The sequence below is a fragment of the Camelus dromedarius genome, unplaced genomic scaffold (assembly GCF_036321535.1).
Source record: "Camelus dromedarius isolate mCamDro1 unplaced genomic scaffold, mCamDro1.pat HAP1_SCAFFOLD_121, whole genome shotgun sequence".
In the NCBI taxonomy this organism is placed as follows: domain Eukaryota; kingdom Metazoa; phylum Chordata; class Mammalia; order Artiodactyla; family Camelidae; genus Camelus; species Camelus dromedarius.
This window is the reverse complement of record NW_026989801.1, coordinates 2,772,981-2,796,204: the sequence shown is the minus strand read 5'-3', so window position 1 is coordinate 2,796,204 and position 23,224 is coordinate 2,772,981.

The following is a 23,224-nucleotide window of genomic DNA, read 5'->3' as shown; positions in this document are numbered from 1 at the left end:
CAAGGGAACGGGTTGCAGGAGACACTTTTTCTCTGCTTTCTCAGTCTGTTTCCTAGTGCCGTTTTGAAGTTCCTGCAGTTTTCAGTGTAAACGCGAGTTGGAGTTAGTACCTCCCCACATATATGTATGGAATGGAGTTTGCAACTGAAAAGAAACTTTGTGTTCTCAACAAGCTAGTTGAAGGACGGCTTTCACACACAATTATCTCTCGGAACTGAGCAAGTGGAGAGACGTTCGTTCATCTAGCACCAAGGGAACGGGTTGCAGGAGTCACTTTTTCTCTGCTTTCTCAGTCTGTTTCCTAGTGCCGGTTTGAAGTTCCTGCAGTTTTCACTGTAAAACCGTGTTGGAGCTTCTAACTCCCCATATATATGTATGGAATGGAGTTTGCAACTGAAAAGAAACTTTGTGTTCCCAACAAGCTAGGGGAAGGACGGCTTTCACACACACTTATCTCTCAGAACAGAGCAAGTGGAGAGACGTTCGTTCATCTAGCACCAGGGGAACGGGTTGCAGGAGACACTTTTTCTCTGCTTTCTCAGTCTGTTTCCTAGTGCCGGTTTGAAGATCCTGAAGTTTTCACTGTAAAACCGAGTTGGAGCTAGTACCTCCCCATATATATGTATGGAATGGAGTTTGCAACTGAAAAGAAACTTTGTGTTCCCAACAAGCTAGGTGAAGAACGGCTTTCACACACACTTATCTCTCAGAACTGAGCAAGTGGAGAGACGTTCGTTCATCTAGCACCAAGGGAACGGGTTGCAGGAGACACTTTTTCTCTGCTTTCTCAGTCTGTTTCCTAGTGCCGGTTTGAAGTTCCTGCAGTTTTCACTGTCAAACCGAGTTGGAGCTAGTACCTCCCCATATATAAGTATGGAATGGAGTTGGCAACTGAAAAGAAACTTTGTGTTCCCAACAAGCTATGTGAAGGGCGGCTTTCACACACACTTATCTCTCAGAACTGAGCAAGTGGAGAGACGTTCGTTCATCTAGCACAAAGGGAACGGGTTGCTGGAGACACTTTTTCTCTGCTTTCTCAGTCTGTTTCCTAGTGCCGGTATGAAGTTCCTGCAGTTTTCACTGTAAAACCGAGTTGGAGCTTGTACCTACCCATATATATGTATGGAATGGAGTTGGCAACTGAAAAGAAACTTTGTGTTCCCAACAAGCTAGGTGAAGGACGGCTTTCACACACACTTATCTCTCAGAACAGAGCAAGTGGACAGACGTTCGTTCATCTAGCACCGAGGGAACAGGTTGCAGGAGACACTTTTTCTCTGCTTTCTCAGTCTGTTTCCTAGTGCCGGTTTGAAGATCCTGCAGTTTTCACTGTCAAAACGAGTTGGAGCTTGTACCTCCCCATATATATGTATGGAATGGAGTTTGCAACTGAAAAGAAACTTTGTGTTCCCAACAAGCTAGGTGAAGGACGGCTTTCACACACACTTATCTCTCATAAGTGAGCAAGTGGAGAGACGTTCGTTCATCTAGCACCAAGGGAACGGGTTGCAGGAGACACTTTTTCTCTGCTTTCTCAGTCTGTTTCCTAGTGCCGGTTTGAAGTTCCTGCAGTTTTCACTGTCAAACCGAGTTGGAGCTAGTACCTCCATATATATAAGTATGGAATGGAGTTGGCAACTGAAAAGAAACTTTGTGTTCCCAACAAGTTTTGTGAAGGGCGGCTTTCACACACACTTATATCTCAGAACTGAGCAAGTGGAGAGACGTTCGTTCATCTAGCACAAAGGGAACGGGTTGCTGGAGACACTTTTTCTCTGCTTTCTCAGTCTGTTTCCTAGTGCCGGTTTGAAGTTCCTGCAGTTTTCACTGTAAAACAGAGTTGGAGCTTGTACCTACCCATATATATGTATGGAATGGAGTTTGCAACTGAAAAGAAACTTTGTGTTCCCAACAAGCTAGGTGAAGGAGGGCTTTCACACACACTTATCTCTCAGAACAGAGCAAGTGGACAGACGTTCGTTCATCTAGCACCAAGGGAACAGGTTGCAGGAGACACTTTTTCTCTGCTTTCTCAGTCTGTTTCCTAGTGCCGGTTTGAAGATCCTGCAGTTTTCACTGTCAAACCGAGTTGGAGCTTGTACCTCCCCATATATATGTATGGAATGGAGTTTGCAACTGAAAAGAAACTTTGTGTTCCCAACAAGCTAGGTGAAGGAGGGCTTTCACACACACTTATCTCTCAGAACAGAGCAAGTGGACAGACGTTCGTTCATCTAGCACCGAGGGAACAGGTTGCAGGAGACACATTTTCTCTGCTTTCTCAGTCTGTTTCCTAGTGCCGGTTTGAAGATCCTGCAGTTTTCACTGTCAAAACGAGTTGGAGCTTGTACCTCCCCATATATATGTATGGAATGGAGTTTGCAACTGAAAAGAAACTTTGTGTTCCCAACAAGCTAGGTGAAGGACGGCTTTCACACACACTTATCTCTCATAAGTGAGCAAGTGGAGAGACGTTCGTTCATCTAGCACCAAGGGAACGGGTTGCAGGAGACACTTTTTCTCTGCTTTCTCAGTCTGTTTCCTAGTGCCGGTTTGAAGTTCCTGCAGTTTTCACTGTCAAACCGAGTTGGAGCTAGTACCTCCATATATATAAGTATGGAATGGAGTTGGCAACTGAAAAGAAACTTTGTGTTCCCAACAAGTTTTGTGAAGGGCGGCTTTCACACACACTTATATCTCAGAACTGAGCAAGTGGAGAGACGTTCGTTCATCTAGCACAAAGGGAACGGGTTGCTGGGGACACTTTTTCTCTGCTTTCTCAGTCTGTTTCCTAGTGCCGGTTTGAAGTTCCTGCAGTTTTCACTGTAAAACAGAGTTGGAGCTTGTACCTACCCATATATATGTATGGAATGGAGTTTGCAACTGAAAAGAAACTTTGTGTTCCCAACAAGCTAGGTGAAGGAGGGCTTTCACACACACTTATCTCTCAGAACAGAGCAACTGGACAGACGTTCGTTCATCTAGCACCAAGGGAACAGGTTGCAGGAGACACTTTTTCTCTGCTTTCTCAGTCTGTTTCCTAGTGCCGGTTTGAAGATCCTGCAGTTTTCACTGTCAAACCGAGTTGGAGCTTGTACCTCCCCATATATATGTATGGAATGGAGTTTGCAACTGAAAAGAAACTTTGTGTTCCCAACAAGCTAGGTGAAGGACGGCTTTCACACACACTTATCTCTCAGAACTGAGCAAGTGGAGAGACGTTCGTTCATCTAGCACCAAGGGAACGGGTTGCAGTAGACACTTTTTCTCTGCTTTCTCAGTCTGTTTCCTAGTGCCGGTTTGAAGTTCCTGCAGTTTACACTGTAAAACCGAGTTGGAGCTAGTACCTCCCCATATATATGTATGGAATGGAGTTTGCAACTGAAAAGAAACTTTGTGTTCCCAACAAGATAGGTGAAGGACGGCTTTCACACACACTTATCTCTCATAAGTGAGCAAGTGGAGAGACGTTCGTTCATCTAGCACCAAGGGAACGGGTTGCAGGAGACACTTTTTCTCTGCTTTCTCAGTCTGTTTCCTAGTGCCGGTTTGAAGTTCCTGCAGTTTTCAGTGTAAACGCGAGTTGGAGTTTGTACCTCCCCACATATATGTATGGAATGGAGTTTGCAACTGAAAAGAAACTTTGTGTTCTCAACAAGCTAGTTGAAGGGCGGCTTTCACACACAATTATCTCTCGGAACTGAGCAAGTGGAGAGACGTTCGTTCATCTAGCACCAAGGGAACGGGTTGCAGGAGACACTTTTTCTCTGCTTTCTCAGTCTGTTTCCTAGTGCCGGTTTGAAGTTCCTGCAGTTTTCACTGTAAAACCGAGTTGGAGCTTGTACCTCCCCATATATATTTATGGAATGGTGTTTGCAACTGAAAAGAAACTTTGTGTTCCCAACAAGCTAGGGGAAGGACGGCTTTCACACACACTTATTTCTAAGAAGTGAGCAAGTGGAGAGACGTTCGTTCATCTAGCACCAAGGGAACGGGTTGCAGGAGACACTTTTTCTCTGCTTTCTCAGTCTGTTTCCTAGTGCCGGTTTGAAGTTCCTGCAGTTTTCACTTTAAAACCGAGTTGGAGCTAGTACCTACCATTATATATGTATGGAATGGAGTTTGCAACTGAAAAGAAACTTTGTGTTCCCAACAAGCTAGGTGAAGGACGGCTTTCACACACACTTATCTCTCAGAACTGAGCAAGTGGAGAGACGTTCGTTCATCTAGCACCAAAGGAACGGGTTGCAGGAGACACTTTTTCTCTGCTTTCTCAGTCTGTTTCCTAGTGCCGGTTTGAAGTTCCTGCAGTTTTCACTGTAAAACCGAGTTGGAGCTTGTACCTCCCCATATATAAGTATGGAATGGTGTTTGCAACTGAAAAGAAACTTTGTGTTCCCAACAAGCTAGGTGAAGGACGGCTTTCACACACACTTATCTCTCAGAACTGAGCAAGTGGAGAGACGTTCGTTCATCTAGCACCAAGTGAACGGGTTGCAGGAGACACTTTTTCTCGCTTTCTCAGTCTGTTTCCTAGCGCCGGTTTGAAGTTCCTGCAGTTTTCACTGTCAAACCGAGTTAGAGCTAGTACCTCCCCATATATATGTATGGAATGGAGTTTGCAACTGAAAAGAAACTTTGTGTTCCCAACAAGCTAGGTGAAGGACGGCTTTCACACACACTTATCTCTCAGAAATGAGCAAGTGGAGAGACGTTCGTTCATCTAGCACCAAAGGAACGGGTTGCAGGAGACACTTTTTATCTTCTTTCTCAGTCTGTTTCCTAGTGCCGGTTTGAAGTTCCTGCAGTTTTCACTGTAAAACCGAGTTGGAGCTTGTACCTCCCCATATATATGTATGGAATGGTGTTTGCAACTGAAAAGAAACTTTGTGTTCCCAACAAGCTAGGTGAAGGACGGCTTTCACACACACTTATCTCTCAGAACTGAGCAAGTGGAGAGACGTTCGTTCATCTAGCACCAAGTGAACGGGTTGCAGGAGACACTTTTTCTCGCTTTCTCAGTCTGTTTCCTAGCGCCGGTTTGAAGTTCCTGCAGTTTTCACTGTCAAACCGAGTTGGAGCTAGTACCTCCCCATATATATGTATGGAATGGAGTTTGCAACTGAAAAGAAACTTTGTGTTCCCAACAAGCTAGGTGAAGGACGGCTTTCACACACACTTATCTCTCAGAACTGAGCACCTGGAGAGACGTTCGTTCATCTAGCACCAAGGGAACGGGTTGCAGGAGACACTTTTTCTCTGCTTTCTCAGTCTGTTTCCTAGTGCCGGTTTGAAGTTCCTGCAGTTTTCACTGTAAAACCGAGTTGGAGCTAGTACCTACCCATATATATGTATGGAATGGAGTTTGCAACTGAAAAGAAACTTTGTGTTCCCAACAAGCTAGGTGAAGGACGGCTTTCACACACACTTATCTCTCAGAACTGAGCAAGTGGAGAGACGTTCGTTCATATAGCACCAAAGGAACGGGTTGCAGGAGACACTTTTTCTCTGCTTTCTCAGTCTCTTTCCTAGTGCCGGTTTGAAGTTCCTGCAGTTTTCACTGTAAAACCGAGTTGGAGCTTGTACCTCCCCATATATATGTCTGGAATGGTGTTTGCAACTGAAAAGAAACTTTGTGTTCCCAACAAGCTAGGTGAAGGACGGCTTTCACACACACTTATCTCTCAGAACTGAGCAAGTGGAGAGACGTTCGTTCATCTAGCTCCAAGGGAACGGGTTGCAGGAGACACTTTTTCTCGCTTTCTCAGTGTGTTTCCTAGTGCCGGTTTGAAGTTCTTGCAGTTTTCACTGTCAAACCGAGTTGGAGCTAGTACCTCCCCATATATATGTATGGAATGGAGTTTGCAACTGAAAAGAAACTTTGTGTTCCCAACAAGCTAGGTGAAGGACGGCTTTCACACACACTTATCTCTCAGAACTGAGCAACTGGAGAGACGTCCGTTCATCTAGCACCAAAGGAACGGGTTGCAGGGGACACTATTTCTCTGCATTCTCAGATGTTTCCTAGTGCCGGTTTGATGTTCCTGCAGTTTTCACTGTAAAACCGAGTTGGAGCTAGTACCTCCCCATATATATGTATGGAATGGAGTTTGCAACTGAAAAGAAACTTTGTGTTCCCAACAAGCTAGGGGAAGGACGGCTTTCACACACACTTATCTCTCAGAAGTGAGCAAGTGGAGAGACGTTCGTTCATCTAGCACCTAGGGAACGGGTTGCAGGAGACACTTTTTCTCTGCTTTCTCAGTCTGTTTCCTAGTGCCGGTTTGAAGTTCCTGCAGTTTTCACTGTCAAACCGAGTTGGAGCTGGTACCTCCCCATATATATGTATGGAATGGAGTTTGCAACTGAAAAGAAACTTTGTGTTCCCAACAAGCTAGGGGAAAGACGGCTTTCACTCACACTTATCTCTCAGAACTGAGCAAGTGGAGAGACGTTCGTTCATCTAGCACCAAGGGAACAGGTTGCAGGAGACACTTTTTCTCTGCTTTCTCAGTCTGTTTCCTAGTGCCGGTTTGAAGTTCCTGCAGTTTTCACTGTAAAACCGAGTTGGAGCTTGTACCTCCCCATATATATGTATGGAATGGAGTTTGCAACTGAAAAGGATCTTTGTGTTCCCAACAAGCTAGTTGAAAGACGGCTTTCACACACACTTATCTCTCAGAACTGAGCAAGTGGAGAGACGTTCTTTCATCTAGCACCAAGGGAACGTGTTGTAGGAGACACTTTTTCTCTGCTTTCTCAGTCTGTTTCCTAGTGCCGGTTTGAAGTTCCTGCAGTTTTCAGTGTAAACGCGAGTTGGGGCTAGTACCTCCCCACATATATGTATGGAATGGAGTTTGCAACTGAAAAGAAACTTTGTGTTCCCAACAAGCTAGTTGAAGGACGGCTTTCACACACAATTATCTCTCAGAACTGAGCAAGTGGAGAGACGTTCGTTCATCTAGCACCAAGGGAACGGGTTGCAGGAGACAGTTTTTCTCTGCTTTCTCAGTCTGTTTCCTAGTGCCGGTTTGAAGTTCCTGCAGTTTTCACTGTAAAACCGTGTTGGAGATTCTAACTCCCCATATATATGTATGGAATGGAGTTTGCAACTGAAAAGAAACTTTGTGTTCCCAACAAGCTAGGTGAAGGACGGCTTTCACACACACTTATCTCTCAGAACATAGCAAGTGGAGAGACGTTCGTTCATCTAGCACCAGGGGAACGGGTTGCAGGAGACACTTTTTCTCTGCTTTCTCAGTCTGTTTCCTAGTGCCGGTTTGAAGATCCTGCAGTTTTCACTGTAAAACCGAGTTGGAGCTAGTACCTCCCCATATATATGTATGGAATGGAGTTTGCAACTGAAAAGAATCTTTGTGTTCCCAACAAGCTAGGTGAAGGCGGCTTTCACACACACTTATCTCTCAGAACTGAGCAAGTGGAGAGACGTTCGTTCATATAGCACCAAGGGAACGGGTTGCAGGAGACACTTTTTGTCTGCTTTCTCAGTCTGTTTCCTAGTGCCGGTTTGAAGTTCCTGCAGTTTTCACTGTCAAACCGAGTTGGAGCTAGTACCTCCCCATATATAAGTATGGAATGGAGTTGGCAACTGAAAAGAAACTTTGTGTTCCCAACAAGCTATGTGAAGGGCGGCTTTCACACACACTTATCTCTCAGAACTGAGCAAGTGGAGAGACGTTCGTTCATCTAGCACAAAGGGAACGGGTTGCTGGAGACACTTTTTCTCTGCTTTCTCAGTCTGTTTCCTAGTGCCGGTTTGAAGTTCCTGCAGTTTTCACTGTAAAACCGAGTTGGAGCTTGTACCTACCCATATATATGTATGGAATGGAGTTTGCAACTGAAAAGAAACTTTGTGTTCCCAACAAGCTAGGTGAAGGACGGCTTTCACACACACTTATCTCTCAGAACAGAGCAAGTGGACAGACGTTCGTTCATTTGGCACCAAGGGAACAGGTTGCAGGAGACACTTTTTCTCTGCTTTCTCAGTCTGTTTCCTAGTGCCGGTTTGAAGATCCTGCAGTTTTCACTGTCAAACCGAGTTGGAGCTTGTACCTCCCCATATATATGTATGGAATGGAGTTTGCAACTGAAAAGAAACTTTGTGTTCCCAACAAGCTAGGTGAAGGACGGCTTTCACACACACTTATCTCTCAGAACTGAGCAAGTGGAGAGACGTTCGTTCATCTAGCACCAAGGGAACGGGTTGCAGTAGACACTTTTTCTCTGCTTTCTCAGTCTGTTTCCTAGTGCCGGTTTGAAGTTCCTGCAGTTTACACTGTAAAACCGAGTTGGAGCTAGTACCTCCCCATATATATGTATGGAATGGAGTTTGCAACTGAAAAGAAACTTTGTGTTCCCAACAAGATAGGTGAAGGACGGCTTTCACACACACTTATCTCTCATAAGTGAGCAAGTGGAGAGACGTTCGTTCATCTAGCACCAAGGGAACGGGTTGCAGGAGACACTTTTTCTCTGCTTTCTCAGTCTGTTTCCTAGTGCCGTTTTGAAGTTCCTGCAGTTTTCAGTGTAAACGCGAGTTGGAGTTAGTACCTCCCCACATATATGTATGGAATGGAGTTTGCAACTGAAAAGAAACTTTGTGTTCTCAACAAGCTAGTTGAAGGACGGCTTTCACACACAATTATCTCTCGGAACTGAGCAAGTGGAGAGACGTTCGTTCATCTAGCACCAAGGGAACGGGTTGCAGGAGTCACTTTTTCTCTGCTTTCTCAGTCTGTTTCCTAGTGCCGGTTTGAAGTTCCTGCAGTTTTCACTGTAAAACCGTGTTGGAGCTTCTAACTCCCCATATATATGTATGGAATGGAGTTTGCAACTGAAAAGAAACTTTGTGTTCCCAACAAGCTAGGTGAAGGACGGCTTTCACACACACTTATCTCTCAGAACAGAGCAAGTGGAGAGACGTTCGTTCATCTAGCACCAGGGGAACGGGTTGCAGGAGACACTTTTTCTCTGCTTTCTCAGTCTGTTTCCTAGTGCCGGTTTGAAGATCCTGAAGTTTTCACTGTAAAACCGAGTTGGAGCTAGTACCTCCCCATATATATGTATGGAATGGAGTTTGAAACTGAAAAGAAACTTTGTGTTCCCAACAAGCTAGGTGAAGAACGGCTTTCACACACACTTATCTCTCAGAACTGAGCAAGTGGAGAGACGTTCGTTCATCTAGCACCAAGGGAACGGGTTGCAGGAGACACTTTTTCTCTGCTTTCTCAGTCTGTTTCCTAGTGCCGGTTTGAAGTTCCTGCAGTTTTCACTGTCAAACCGAGTTGGAGCTAGTACCTCCCCATATATAAGTATGGAATGGAGTTGGCAACTGAAAAGAAACTTTGTGTTCCCAACAAGCTATGTGAAGGGCGGCTTTCACACACACTTGTCTCTCAGAACTGAGCAAGTGGAGAGACGTTCGTTCATCTAGCACAAAGGGAACGGGTTGCTGGAGACACTTTTTCTCTGCTTTCTCAGTCTGTTTCCTAGTGCCGGTTTGAAGTTCCTGCAGTTTTCACTGTAAAACCGAGTTGGAGCTTGTACCTACCCATATATATGTATGGAATGGAGTTTGCAACTGAAAAGAAACTTTGTGTTCCCAACAAGCTAGGTGAAGGACGGCTTTCACACACACTTATCTCTCAGAACAGAGCAAGTGGACAGACGTTCGTTCATCTAGCACCGAGGGAACAGGTTGCAGGAGACACTTTTTCTCTGCTTTCTCAGTCTGTTTCCTAGTGCCGGTTTGAAGATCCTGCAGTTTTCACTGTCAAAACGAGTTGGAGCTTGTACCTCCCCATATATATGTATGGAATGGAGTTTGCAACTGAAAAGAAACTTTGTGTTCCCAACAAGCTAGGTGAAGGACGGCTTTCACACACACTTATCTCTCATAAGTGAGCAAGTGGAGAGACGTTCGTTCATCTAGCACCAAGGGAACGGGTTGCAGGAGACACTTTTTCTCTGCTTTCTCAGTCTGTTTCCTAGTGCCGGTTTGAAGTTCCTGCAGTTTTCACTGTCAAACCGAGTTGGAGCTAGTACCTCCATATATATAAGTATGGAATGGAGTTGGCAACTGAAAAGAAACTTTGTGTTCCCAACAAGTTTTGTGAAGGGCGGCTTTCACACACACTTATATCTCAGAACTGAGCAAGTGGAGAGACGTTCGTTCATCTAGCACAAAGGGAACGGGTTGCTGGAGACACTTTTTCTCTGCTTTCTCAGTCTGTTTCCTAGTGCCGGTTTGAAGTTCCTGCAGTTTTCACTGTAAAACAGAGTTGGAGCTTGTACCTACCCATATATATGTATGGAATGGAGTTTGCAACTGAAAAGAAACTTTGTGTTCCCAACAAGCTAGGTGAAGGACGGCTTTCACACACACTTATCTCTCAGAACAGAGCAAGTGGACAGACGTTCGTTCATCTAGCACCAAGGGAACAGGGTGCAGGAGACACTTTTTCTCTGCTTTCTCAGTCTGTTTCCTAGTGCCGGTTTGAAGATCCTGCAGTTTTCACTGTCAAACCGAGTTGGAGCTTGTACCTCCCCATATATATGTATGGAATGGAGTTTGCAACTGAAAAGAAACTTTGTGTTCCCAACAAGCTAGGTGAAGGACGGCTTTCACACACACTTATCTCTCAGAACTGAGCAAGTGGAGAGACGTTCGTTCATCTAGCACCAAGGGAACGGGTTGCAGTAGACACTTTTTCTCTGCTTTCTCAGTCTGTTTCCTAGTGCCGGTTTGAAGTTCCTGCAGTTTTCACTGTCAAACCGAGTTGGAGCTAGTACCTCCCCATATATAAGTATGGAATGGATTTGGCAACTGAAAAGAAACTTTGTGTTCCCAACAAGCTATGTGAAGGGCGGCTTTCACACACACTTATCTCTCAGAACTGAGCAAGTGGAGAGACGTTCGTTCATCTAGCACAAAGGGAACGGGTTGCTGGAGACACTTTTTCTCTGCTTTCTCAGTCTGTTTCCTAGTGCCGGTTTGAAGTTCCTGCAGTTTTCACTGTAAAACCGAGTTGGAGCTTGTACCTACCCATATATATGTATGGAATGGAGTTTGCAACTGAAAAGAAACTTTGTGTTCCCAACAAGCTAGGTGAAGGACGGCTTTCACACACACTTATCTCTCAGAACAGAGCATGTGGACAGACGTTCGTTCATCTAGCACCAAGGGAACAGGGTGCAGGAGACACTTTTTCTCTGCTTTCTCAGTCTGTTTCCTAGTGCCGGTTTGAAGATCCTGCAGTTTTCACTGTCAAACCGAGTTGGAGCTTGTACCTCCCCATATATATGTATGGAATGGAGTTTGCAACTGAAAAGAAACTTTGTGTTCCCAACAAGCTAGGTGAAGGACGGCTTTCACACACACTTATCTCTCAGAACTGAGCAAGTGGAGAGACGTTCGTTCATCTAGCACCAAGGGAACGGGTTGCAGTAGACACTTTTTCTCTGCTTTCTCAGTCTGTTTCCTAGTGCCGGTTTGAAGTTCCTGCAGTTTACACTGTAAAACCGAGTTGGAGCTAGTACCTCCCCATATATATGTATGGAATGGAGTTTGCAACTGAAAAGAAACTTTGTGTTCCCAACAAGCTAGGTGAAGGACGGCTTTCACACACACTTATCTCTCATAAGTGAGCAAGTGGAGAGACGTTCGTTCATCTAGCACCAAGGGAACGGGTTGCAGGAGACACTTTTTCTCTGAATTCTCAGTCTGTTTCCTAGTGCCGGTTTGAAGTTCCTGCAGTTTTCACTGTCAAACCGATTTGGAGCTAGTACCTCCCCATATATAAGTATGGATTGGAGTTTGCAACTGAAAAGAAACTTTGTGTTCCCAACAAGCTAGGTGAAGGGCGGCTTTCACACACACTTATCTCTCAGAACTGAGCAAGTGGAGAGACGTTCGTTCATCTAGCACCAAGGGAACGGGTTGCAGGAGACACTTTTTCTCTGCTTTCTCAGTCTGTTTCCTAGTGCCGGTTTGAAGTTCCTGCAGTTTTCACTGTCAAACCGACTTGGAGCTTCTACCTGCCCATATATAAGTATGGAATGGAGTTTGCAACTGAAAAGAAACTTTGTGTTCCCAACAAGCTAGGTGAAGGACGGCTTTCACACACACTTAACTCTCAGAACAGAGCAAGTGGAGAGACGTTCGTTCATCTAGCACCAAGGGAACGGGTTGCAGGAGACACATTTTCTCTGCTTTCTCAGTCTGTTTCCTAGTGCCGGTTTGAAGTTCCTGCAGTTTTCACTGTCAAACCGAGTTGGAGCTTGTACCTCCCCATATATATGTATGGAATTTAGTTTGCAACTGAAAAGAAACTTTGTGTTCCCAACAAGCTAGGTGAAGGGCAGCTTTCACACGCACTTATCTCTCAGAACTGAGCAAGTGGAGAGACGTTCGTTCATCTAGCACCAAGGGAACGGGTTGCAGGAGACACATTTTCTCTGCTTTCTCAGTATGTTTCCTAGTGCCGGTTTGAAGTTCCTGCAGTTTTCACGGTAAAATCGAGTTGGAGCTAGTACCTCTCCATATATATGTATGGAATGGAGTTTGCAACTTAAAAGAATCTTTGTGTTCCCAACAAGCTAGGTGAAGGACGGCTTTCACACACACTTATCTCTCAGAACTGAGCAAGTGGAGAGACGTTCGTTCATCTAGCACCAAGGGAACGGGTTGCAGGAGACACTTTTTCTCTGCTTTCTCAGTCTGTTTCCTAGTGCCGGTTTGAAGTTCCTGCAGTTTTCACTGTAAAACCGAGTTGGAGCTTATACCTCCCCATATATATGTATGGAATGGAGTTTGCAACTGAAAAGAAACTTTGTGTTCCCAACAAGCTAGGTGAAGGACGGCTTTCACACACACTTATCTCTCAGAACTGAGCAAGTGGAGAGACGTTCGTTCATCTAGCACCAAGGGAACAGGTGGCAGGAGACACATTTTTTCTGCTTTCTCAGTCTGTTTCCTAGTGCCGGTTTGAAGTTCCTGCAGTTTTCACTGTAAAGCCGAGTTGGAGCTTCTACCTCCCCATATATATGTATGGAATGGAGTTTGCAACTGAAAAGACACTTTGTGTTCCCAAAAAGTTATGTGAAGGACTGCTTTCACCCACAATTATCTCTCAGAAATGAGCAAGTGAAGAGACGTTCGTTCATCTAGCACCAAGGGAACGGGTTGCAGGAGACACTTTTTCTCTGCTTTCTCAGTCTGTTTCCTAGTGCCGGTTTGAAGTTCCTGCAGTTTTCACTGTCAAACCGAGTTGGAGCTTCTACCTCCCCATATATATGTATGGAAAGTAGTTTGCAACTGAAAAGAAACTTTGTGTTCCAACAAGCTAGGTGAAGGACGGCTTTCACACACACATATCTATCAGAACTGACCAAGTGGAGAGACGTTCGTTCATCTAGCACCAAGGGAACGGGTTGCAGGAGACACTTTATATCTGCTTCTCAGTCTGTTTCCTAGTGCCGGTTTGAAGTTCCTGCAATTTTCACTGTCAAACCGAGTTGGAGCTTGTACCTCCCCATATATATGTATGGAATGGAGTTTGCAACTGAAAAGAAACTTTGTGTTCCCAACAAGCTAGGTGAATGACGGCTTTCACACACACTTATCTCTCAGAACAGAGCAAGTGGACAGACGTTCGTTCATCTAGCACCAAGGGAACGGGTTGCAGGAGACACTTTTTCTCTGCTTTCTCAGTCTGTTTCCTAGTGCCGGTTTGAAGATCCTGCAGTTTTCACTGTAAAACCGAGTTGGAGCTAGTACCTCCCCATATATATGTATGGAATGGAGTTTGCAACTGAAAAGAAACTTTGTGTTCCCAACAAGCTAGGTGAAGGACGGCTTTCACACACACTTATCTCTCAGAACTGAGCAAGTGGAGAGACGTTCGTTCATCTAGCACCAAGGGAACGGGTTGCAGTAGACACTTTTTCTCTGCTTTCTCAGTCTGTTTCCTAGTGCCGGTTTGAAGTTCCTGCAGTTTTCACTGTAAAACCGAGTTGGAGCTAGTACCTCCCCATATATATGTATGGAATGGAGTTGGCAACTGAAAAGAAACTTTGTGTTCCCAACAAGCTAGGTGAAGGACGGCTTTCACACACACTTATCTCTCAGAACTGAGCAAGTGGAGAGACGTTCGTTCATCTAGCACCAAGGGAACGGGTTGCAGGAGACACTTTTTCTCTGCTTTCTCAGTGTGTTTCCTAGTGCCGGTTTGAAGTTCCTGCAGTTTTCACGGTAAAACCGAGTTGGAGCTAGTACCTCTCCATATATATGTATGGAATGGAGTTTGCAACTTAAAAGAAACTTTGTGTTCCCAACAAGCTAGGTGAAGGACGGCTTTCACACACATTTATCTCTCAGAACTGAGCAAGTGGAGAGACTTTCGTTCATCTAGCACCAAGGGAACGGGTTGCAGGAGACACTTTTTCTCTGCTTTCTCAGTCTGTTTCCTAGTGCCGGTTTGAAGTTCCTGCAGTTTTCACTGTCAAACCGAGTTGGAGCTTGTACCTCCCCATATATATGTATGGAATGGAGTTTGCAACTGAAAAGAAACTTTGTGTTCCCAACAAGCTAGGTGAAGGATGGCTTTCACACACACTTATCTCTCAGAACTGAGCAAGTGGAGAGACGTTCGTTCATCTAGCACCAAGAGAACGGGTTGCAGGAGACAATTTTTCTCTGCTTTCTCAGTCTGTTTCCTAGTGCCGGTTTGAAGTTCCTGCAGTTTTCACTGTCAAACCGAGTTGGAGCTAGTACCTCCCCATATATAAGTATGGAATGGAGTTTGCAACTGAAAAGAAACTTTGTGTTCCCAACAACTTAGGTGAAGGGCGGCTTTCACACACACTTATCTCTCAGAACTGAGCAAGTGGAGAGACGTTCGTTCATCTAGCACCAAGGGAACGGGTTGCAGGAGACACAATTTCTCTGCTTTCTCAGTCTGTTTCCTAGTGCCGGTTTGAAGTTCCTGCAGTTTTCACTGTCAAACCGAGTTGGAGCTAGTACCTCCCCATATATAAGTATGGAATGGAGTTTGCAACTGAAAAGAAACTTTGTGTTCCCAACAAGCTAGGTGAAGGGCGGCTTTCACACACACATATCTCTCAGAACTGAGCAAGTGGAGAGACGTTCGTTCATCTAGGACCAAGTGAACGGGTTGCAGGAGACACTTTTTCTCTGCTTTCTCAGTCTGTCTCCTATTTCCGGTTTGAAATTCCTGCAGTTTTCACTGTAAAACCAAGTTGGAGCTTGTACCTCCCCTTATATAAATATGGAATGGAGTTTGCAACTGAAAAGAAACTTTGTGTTCCCAACAAGCTAGGGGAAGTACGGCTTTCACACACACTTATCTCTCAGAACTGAGCAAGTGGAGAGACGTTCGTTCATCTAGCACCAAGGGAACGGGATGCAGGAGACACTTTTTCTCTGCTTTCTCAGTCTGTTTCCTAGTGCCGGTTTGAAGTTCCTGCAGTTTTCACTGTAAAACCAAGTTGGAGCTAGTACCTACCCATATATATGTATGGAATGGAGTTTGCAACTGAAAAGAAACTTTGTGTTCCCAACAAGCTAGGTGAAGGACGGCTTTCACACACACTTATCTCTCAGAACTGAGCAAGTGGAGAGACGTTCGTTCATATAGCACCAAAGGAACGGGTTGCAGGAGACACTTTTTCTCTGCTTTCTCAGTCTGTTTCCTAGTGCCGGTTTGAAGTTCCTGCAGTTTTCACTGTAAAACCGAGTTGGAGCTTCTACCTACCCATATATATGTATGGAATGGTGTTTGCAACTGAAAAGAAACTTTGTGTTCCCAACAAGATAAGTGAAGGACGGCTTTCACACACACTTATCTCTCAGAACTGAGCAAGTGGAGAGACGTTCGTTCATATAGCACCAAGGGAACGGGTTGCAGGAGACACTTTTTCTCGCTTTCTCAGTCTGTTTCCTAGTGCCGGTTTGAAGATCCTGAAGTTTTCTCTGTCAAACCGAGTTGGAGCTAGTAGCTCCCCATATATATGTATGGAATGGAGTTTGCAACTGAAAAGAAACTTTGTGTTCCCAACAAGCTAGGTGAAGGACGGCTTTCACACACACTTATCTCTCAGAACAGAGCAAGTGGAGAGACGTTCGTTCATCTAGCTCCAGGGGAACGGGTTGCAGGAGACACTTTTTCTCTGCTTTCTCAGTCTGTTTCCTAGTGCCGGTTTGAAGATCCTGCAGTTTTCACTGTAAAACCGAGTTGGAGCTAGTACCTCCCCATATATATGTATGGAATGGAGTTTGCAACTGAAAAGAAACTTTGTGTTCCCAACAAGCTAGGTGAAGGACGGCTTTCACACACACTTATCTCTCAGAACTGAGCAAGTGGAGAGACGTTCGTTCATCTAGCACCAAGGGAACGGGTTGCAGGAGACACTTTTTCTCTGCTTTCTCAGTCTGTTTCTTAGTGCCGGTTTGAAGATCCTGCCGTTTTCACTGTAAAACCGAGTTGGAGCTAGTACCTCCCCATATATATGTATGGAATGGAGTTTGGAACTGAAAAGAAACTTTGTGTTCCCAACAAGCTAGGTGAAGGACGGCTTTCACACACACTTAGCTCTCAGAACAGAGCAAGTGGACAGACGTTCATTCATCTAGCACCAAGGGAACGGGTTGCAGGAGACAGTTTTTCTCTGCTTTCTCAGTCTGTTTCCTAGTGCCGGTTTGAAGATCCTGCAGTTTTCACTGTAAAACCGAGTTGGAGCTAGTACCTCCCCATATATATGTATGGAAAGGAGTTTGCAACTGAAAAGAAACTTTGTGTTCCCAACAAGCTAGGTGAAGGACGGCTTTCACACACACTTATCTCTCAGAACTGAGCAAGTGGAGAGACGTTCGTTCATCTAGCACCAAGGGAACGGGTTGCAGTAGACACTTTTTCTCTGTTTTCTCAGTCTGTTTCCTAGTGCCGGTTTGAAGTTCCTGCAGTTTACACTGTAAAACCGAGTTGGAGCTAGTACCTCCCCATATATATGTATGGAATGGAGTTTGCAACTGAAAAGAAACTTTGTGTTCCCTACAAGCTAGGTGAAGGACGGCTTTCACACACACTTATCTCTCAGAACTGAGCAAGTGGAGAGACGTTCGTTCATCTAGCACCAAGGGAACGGGTTGCAGGAGACACTTTTTCTCTGCTTTCTCAGTCTATTTCCTAGTGCCGGTTTGAAGTTCCTGCAGTTTACACAGTAAAACCGAGTTGGAGCTAGTACCTCCCCATATATATGTATGGAATGGAGTTGGCAACTGAAAAGAAACTTTGTGTTCCCAACAAGCTAGGTGAAGGACGGCTTTCACACACACTTATCTCTCAGAACTGAGCAAGTGGAGAGACGTTCGTTCATCTAGCACCAAGGGAACGGGTTGCAGGAGACACTTTTTCTCTGCATTCTCAGTCTGTTTCCTAGTGCCGGTTTGAAGTTCCTGCAGTTTTCACTGACAAACCGAGTTGGAGCTAGTACCACCCCATATATAAGTATGGAATGGAGTTTGCAACTGAAAAGAAACTTTGTGTTCCCAACAAGCTAGGTGAAGGGCGGCTTTCACACACACTTATCTCTCAGAACTGAGCAAGTGGAGAGACGTTCGTTCAACTAGCACCAAGGGAACGGGATGCAGGAGAAACTTTTTCTCTGCTTTCTCAGTCTGTTTCCTAGTGCCGGTTTGAAGTTCCTGCAGTTTTCACTGTAAAACCGAGTTGGAGTTTCTACCTCCCCATATATATGTATGGAATGGAGTTTGCAACTGAAAAGAAACTTTGTGTTCCCAACAAGCTAGGTGAAGGACGGCTTTCACACACAATTATCTCTCAGAACTGAGCAAGTGGAGAGACGTTCGTTCATCTAGCACCAAGGGAACGGGTTGCAGGAGACACTTTTTCTCTGCATTCTCAGTCTGTTTCCTAGTGCCGGTTTGAAGTTCCTGCAGTTTTCACTGTCAAACCGAGTTGGAGCTTCTACCTCCCCATATATAAGTATGGAATGGAGTTTGCAACTGAAAAGAAACTTTGTGTTCCCAACAATCTAGTTGAAGGACGGCTTTCACACACAATTAACTCTCAGAACAGAGCAAGTGGAGAGACGATCGTTCATCTAGCACCAAGGGAACGGGTTGCAGGAGACACATTTTCTCTGCTTTCTCAGTCTGTTTCCTAGTGCCGGTTTGAAGTTCCTGCAGTTTTCACAGTCAAACCGAGTTGGATCTTGTACCTCCCCATATATATGTATGGAATGGAGTTTGCAACTGAAAAGAAACTTTGTGTTCCCAACAAGCTAGGTGAAGAGCGGCTTTCACACGCACTTATCTCTCAGAACTGAGCAAGTGGAGAGACGTTCGTTCATCTAGCACCAAGGGAACGGGTTGCAGGAGACACTTTTTCTCTGCTTTCTCAGTCTGTTTCCTAGTGCCGGTTTGAAGTTCCTGCAGTTTTCACGGTAAAACCGAGTTGGAGCTAGTACCTCTCCATATATATGTATGGAATGGAGTTTGCAACTTAAAAGAAACTTTGTGTTCCCAACAAGCTAGGTGAAGGACGGCTTTCACACACATTTATCTCTCAGAACTGAGCAAGTGGAGAGACTTTCGTTCATCTAGCACCAAGGGAACGGGTTGCAGGAGACACTTTTTCTCTGCTTTCTCAGTCTGTTTCCTAGTGCCGGTTTGAAGTTCCTGCAGTTTTCACTGTCAAACCGAGTTGGAGCTTGTACCTCCCCATATATATGTATGGAGTGGAGTTTGCAACTGAAAAGAAACTTTGTGTTCCCAACAAGATAGGTGAAGGATGGCTTTCACACACACTTATCTCTCAGAACTGAGCAAGTGGAGAGACGTTCGTTCATATAGCACCAAAGGAACGGGTTGCAGGAGACACTTTTTCTCTGCTTTCTCAGTCTGTTTCCTAGTGCCGGTTTGAAGTTCCTGCAGTTTTCACGGTAAAACCGAGTCGGAGCTAGTACCTCTCCATATATATGTATGGAATGGAGTTTGCAACTTAAAAGAAACTTTGTGTTCCCAACAAGCTAGATGAAGGACGGCTTTCACACACATTTATCTCTCAGAACTGAGCAAGTGGAGAGACGTTCGTTCATCTAGCACCAAGGGAACGGGATGCAGGAGACACTTTTTCTCTGCTTTCTCAGTCTGTTTCCTAGTGCCGGTTTGAAGTTCCTGCAGTTTTCACTGTCAAACCGAGTTGGAGCTTGTACCTCCCCATATATATGTATGGAGTGGAGTTTGCAACTGAAAAGAAACTTTGTGTTCCCAACAAGATAGGTGAAGGATGGCTTTCACACACACTTATCTCTCAGAACTGAGCAAGTGGAGAGACGTTCGTTCATCTAGCACCAAGGGAACGGGTTGCAGGAGACACTTTTTCTCTGCTTTCTCAGTCTGTTTCCTAGTGCCGGTTTGAAGTTCCTGCAGTTTTCACGGTAAAACCGAGTTGGAGCTAGTACCTCTCCATATATATGTATGGAATGGTGTTTGCAACTTAAAAGAAACTTTGTGTTCCCAACAAGCTAGGTGAAGGACGGCTTTCACACACATTTATCTCTCAGAACTGAGCAAGTGGAGAGACTTTCGTTCATCTAGCACCAAGGGAACGGGTTGCAGGAGACACTTTTTCTCTGCTTTCTCAGTCTGTTTCCTAGTGCCGGTTTGAAGTTCCTGCAGTTTTCACTGTCAAACCGAGTTGGAGCTTGTACCTCCCCATATATATGTATGGAATGGAGTTTGCAACTGAAAAGAAACTTTGTGTTCCCAACAAGATAGGTGAAGGATGGCTTTCACACACACTTATCTCTCAGAACTGAGCAAGTGGAGAGACGTTCGTTCATCTAGCAACAAGGGAACGGGTTGCAGGAGACAATTTTTCTCTGCTTTCTCAGTCTGTTTCCTAGTGCCGGTTTGAAGTTCCTGCAGTTTTCACTGTCAAACAGAGTTGGAGCTAGTACCTCCCCATATATAAGTATGGAATGGAGTTTGCAACTGAAAAGAAACTTTGTGTTCCCAACAAGCTAGGTGAAGGGCGGCTTTCACACACACATATCTCTCAGAACTGAGCAAGTGGAGAGACGTTCGTTCATCTAGCACCAAGTGAACGGGTTGCAGGAGACACTTTTTCTCTGCTTTCTCAGTCTGTCTCCTATTTCCGGTTTGAAGTTCCTGCAGTTTTCACTGTAAAACCGAGTTGGAGCTTGTACCTCCCCTTATATAAATATGGAATGGAGTTTGCAACTGAAAAGAAACTTTGTGTTCCCAACAAGCTAGGGGAAGGACGGCTTTCACACACACTTATCTCTCAGAACTGAGCAAGTGGAGAGACGTTCGTTCATCTAGCACCAAGGGAACGGGATGCAGGAGACACTTTTTCTCTGCTTTCTCAGTCTGTTTCCTAGTGCCGGTTTGAAGTTCCTGCAGTTTTCACTGTAAAACCAAGTTGGAGCTAGTACCTACCCATATATATGTATGGAACGGAGTTTGCAACTGAAACGAAACTTTGTGTTCCCAACAAGCTAGATGAAGGACGGCTTTCACACACACTTATCTCTCAGAACTGAGCAAGTGGAGAGACGTTCGTTCATATAGCACCAAAGGAACGGGTTGCAGGAGACACTTTTTCTCTGCTTTCTCAGTCTGTTTCCTAGTGCCGGATTGAAGTTCCTGCAGTTTTCACTGTAAAACCGAGTTGGAGCTTCTACCTACCCATATATATGTATGGAATGGTGTTTGCAACTGAAAAGAAACTTTGTGTTCCCAACAAGCTAGGTGAAGGACGGCTTTCACACACACTTATCTCTCAGAACTGAGCAAGTGGAGAGACGTTCGTTCATATAACACCAAGGGGACGGGTTGCAGGAGACAATTTTTCTCGCTTTCTCAGTCTGTTTCCTAGCGCCGGTTTGAAGTTCCTGCAGTTTTCTCTGTCAAACCGAGTTGGAGCTTGTAGCTCCCCATATATATGTATGGAATGTAGGTAGCATCTGAAAAGAAACTTTGTGTTCCCAACAAGCTAGGTGAAGGACGGCTTTCACACACACTTATCTCTCAGAACAGAGCAAGTGGAGAGACGTTCGTTCATCTAGCACCAGGGGAACGGGTTGCAGGAGACACTTTTTCTCTGCTTTCTCAGTCTGTTTCCTAGTGCCGGTTTGAAGATCCTGCAGTTTTCACTGTAAAACCGAGTTGGAGCTAGTACCTCCCCATATATATGTATGAAATGGAGTTTGCAACTGAAAAGAAACTTTGTGTTCCCAACAAGCTAGGTGAAGGACGGCTTTCACACACACTTATCTCTCAGAACTGAGCAAGTGGAGAGACGTTCGTTCATCTAGCACCAAGGGAACGGGTTGCAGGAGACACTTTTTCTCTGCTTTCTCAGTCTGTTTCCTAGTGCCGGTTTGATGATCCTGCCGTTTTCACTGTAAAACCGAGTTGGAGCTAGTACCTCCCCATATATATGTATGGAATGGAGTTTGCAACTGAAAAGAAACTTTGTGTTCCCAACAAGCTAGGTGAAGGACGGCTTTCACACACACTTATCTCTCAGAACTGAGCAAGTGGACAGACGTTCGTTCATCTAGCACCAAGGGAACGGGTTGCAGGAGACACTATTTCTCTGCTTTCTCAGTCTGTTTCCTAGTGCCGGTTTGAAGTTCCTGCAGTTTTCACTGTCAAACCGTGTTGGAGCTAGTACCTCCCCATATATAAGTATGGAATGGAGTTGGCAACTGAAAAGAAACTTTGTGTTCCCAAGAAGCTATATGAAGGGCGGCTTTCACACACACTTATCTCTCAGAACTGAGCAATTGGAGAGACGTTCGTTCATCTAGCACAAAGGGAACGGGTTGCTGGAGACACTTTTTCTCTGATTTCTCAGTCTGTTTCCTAGTGCTGGTTTGAAGTTCCTGCAGTTTTCACTGTAAAACCGAGTTGGAGCTTGTACCTACCCATATATATGTATGGAATGGAGTTTGCAACTGAAAAGAAACTTTGTGTTCCCAACAAGCTAGGTGAAGGACGGCTTTCACACACACTTAGCTCTCAGAACAGAGCAAGTGGACAGACGTTCGTTCATCTAGCACCAAGGGAACGGGTTGCAGGAGACACTTTTTCTCTGCTTTCTCAGTCTGTTTCCTAGTGCCGGTTTGAAGATCCTGCAGTTTTCACTGTAAAACCGAGTTGGAGCTTGTACCTCCCCATATATATTTATGGAAAGGAGTTTGCAACTGAAAAGAAACTTTGTGTTCCCAACAAGCTAGGGGAAGGACGGCTTTCACACACACTTATCTCTCAGAACTGAGCAAGTGGAGAGACGTTCGTTCATCTAGCACCAACGGAACGGGTTGCTGTAGACACTTTTTCTCTGTTTTCTCAGTCTGTTTCCTAGTGCCGGTTTGAAGTTCCTGCAGTTTACACTGTAAAACCGAGTTGGAGCTTGTACCTCCCCATATATATGTATGGAATGGAGTTTGCAACTGAAAAGAAACTTTGTGTTCCCAACAAGCTAGGTGAAGGACGGCTTTCACACACACATATCTCTCAGAACTGAGCAAGTGGAGAGACGTTCGTTCATCTAGCACCAAGGGAACGGGTTGCAGGAGACACTTTTTCTCTGCTTTCTCAGTCTGTTTCCTAGTGACGGTATGAAGTTCCTGCAGATTTCACTGTCAAACCGAGTTGGAGCTTCTACCTCCCCATATATATGTATGGAATGGAGTTTGCAACTGAAAAGAAACTTTGTGTTCCCAACAAGCTAGGTGAAGGACGGCATTCACACACAATTATCTCTCAGAACTGAGCAAGTGGAGAGACGTTCGTTCATCTAGCACCAAGGGAACGGGTTGCAGGAGACACTTTTTCTCTGCATTCTCAGTCTGTTTCCTAGTGCCGGTTTGAAGTTCCTGCAGTTTTCACTGTCAAACCGAGTTGGAGCTTCTACCTCCCCATATATAAGTATGGAATGGAGTTTGCAACTGAAAAGAAACTTTGTGTTCCCAACAATCTAGGTGAAGGACGGCTTTCACACACACTTAACTCTCAGAACAGAGCAAGTGGAGAGACTTTCGTTCATCTAGCACCAAGGGAACGGGTTGCAGGAGACACATATTCTCTGCTTTCTCAGTCTGTTTCCTAGTGCTGGTTTGAAGTTCCTGC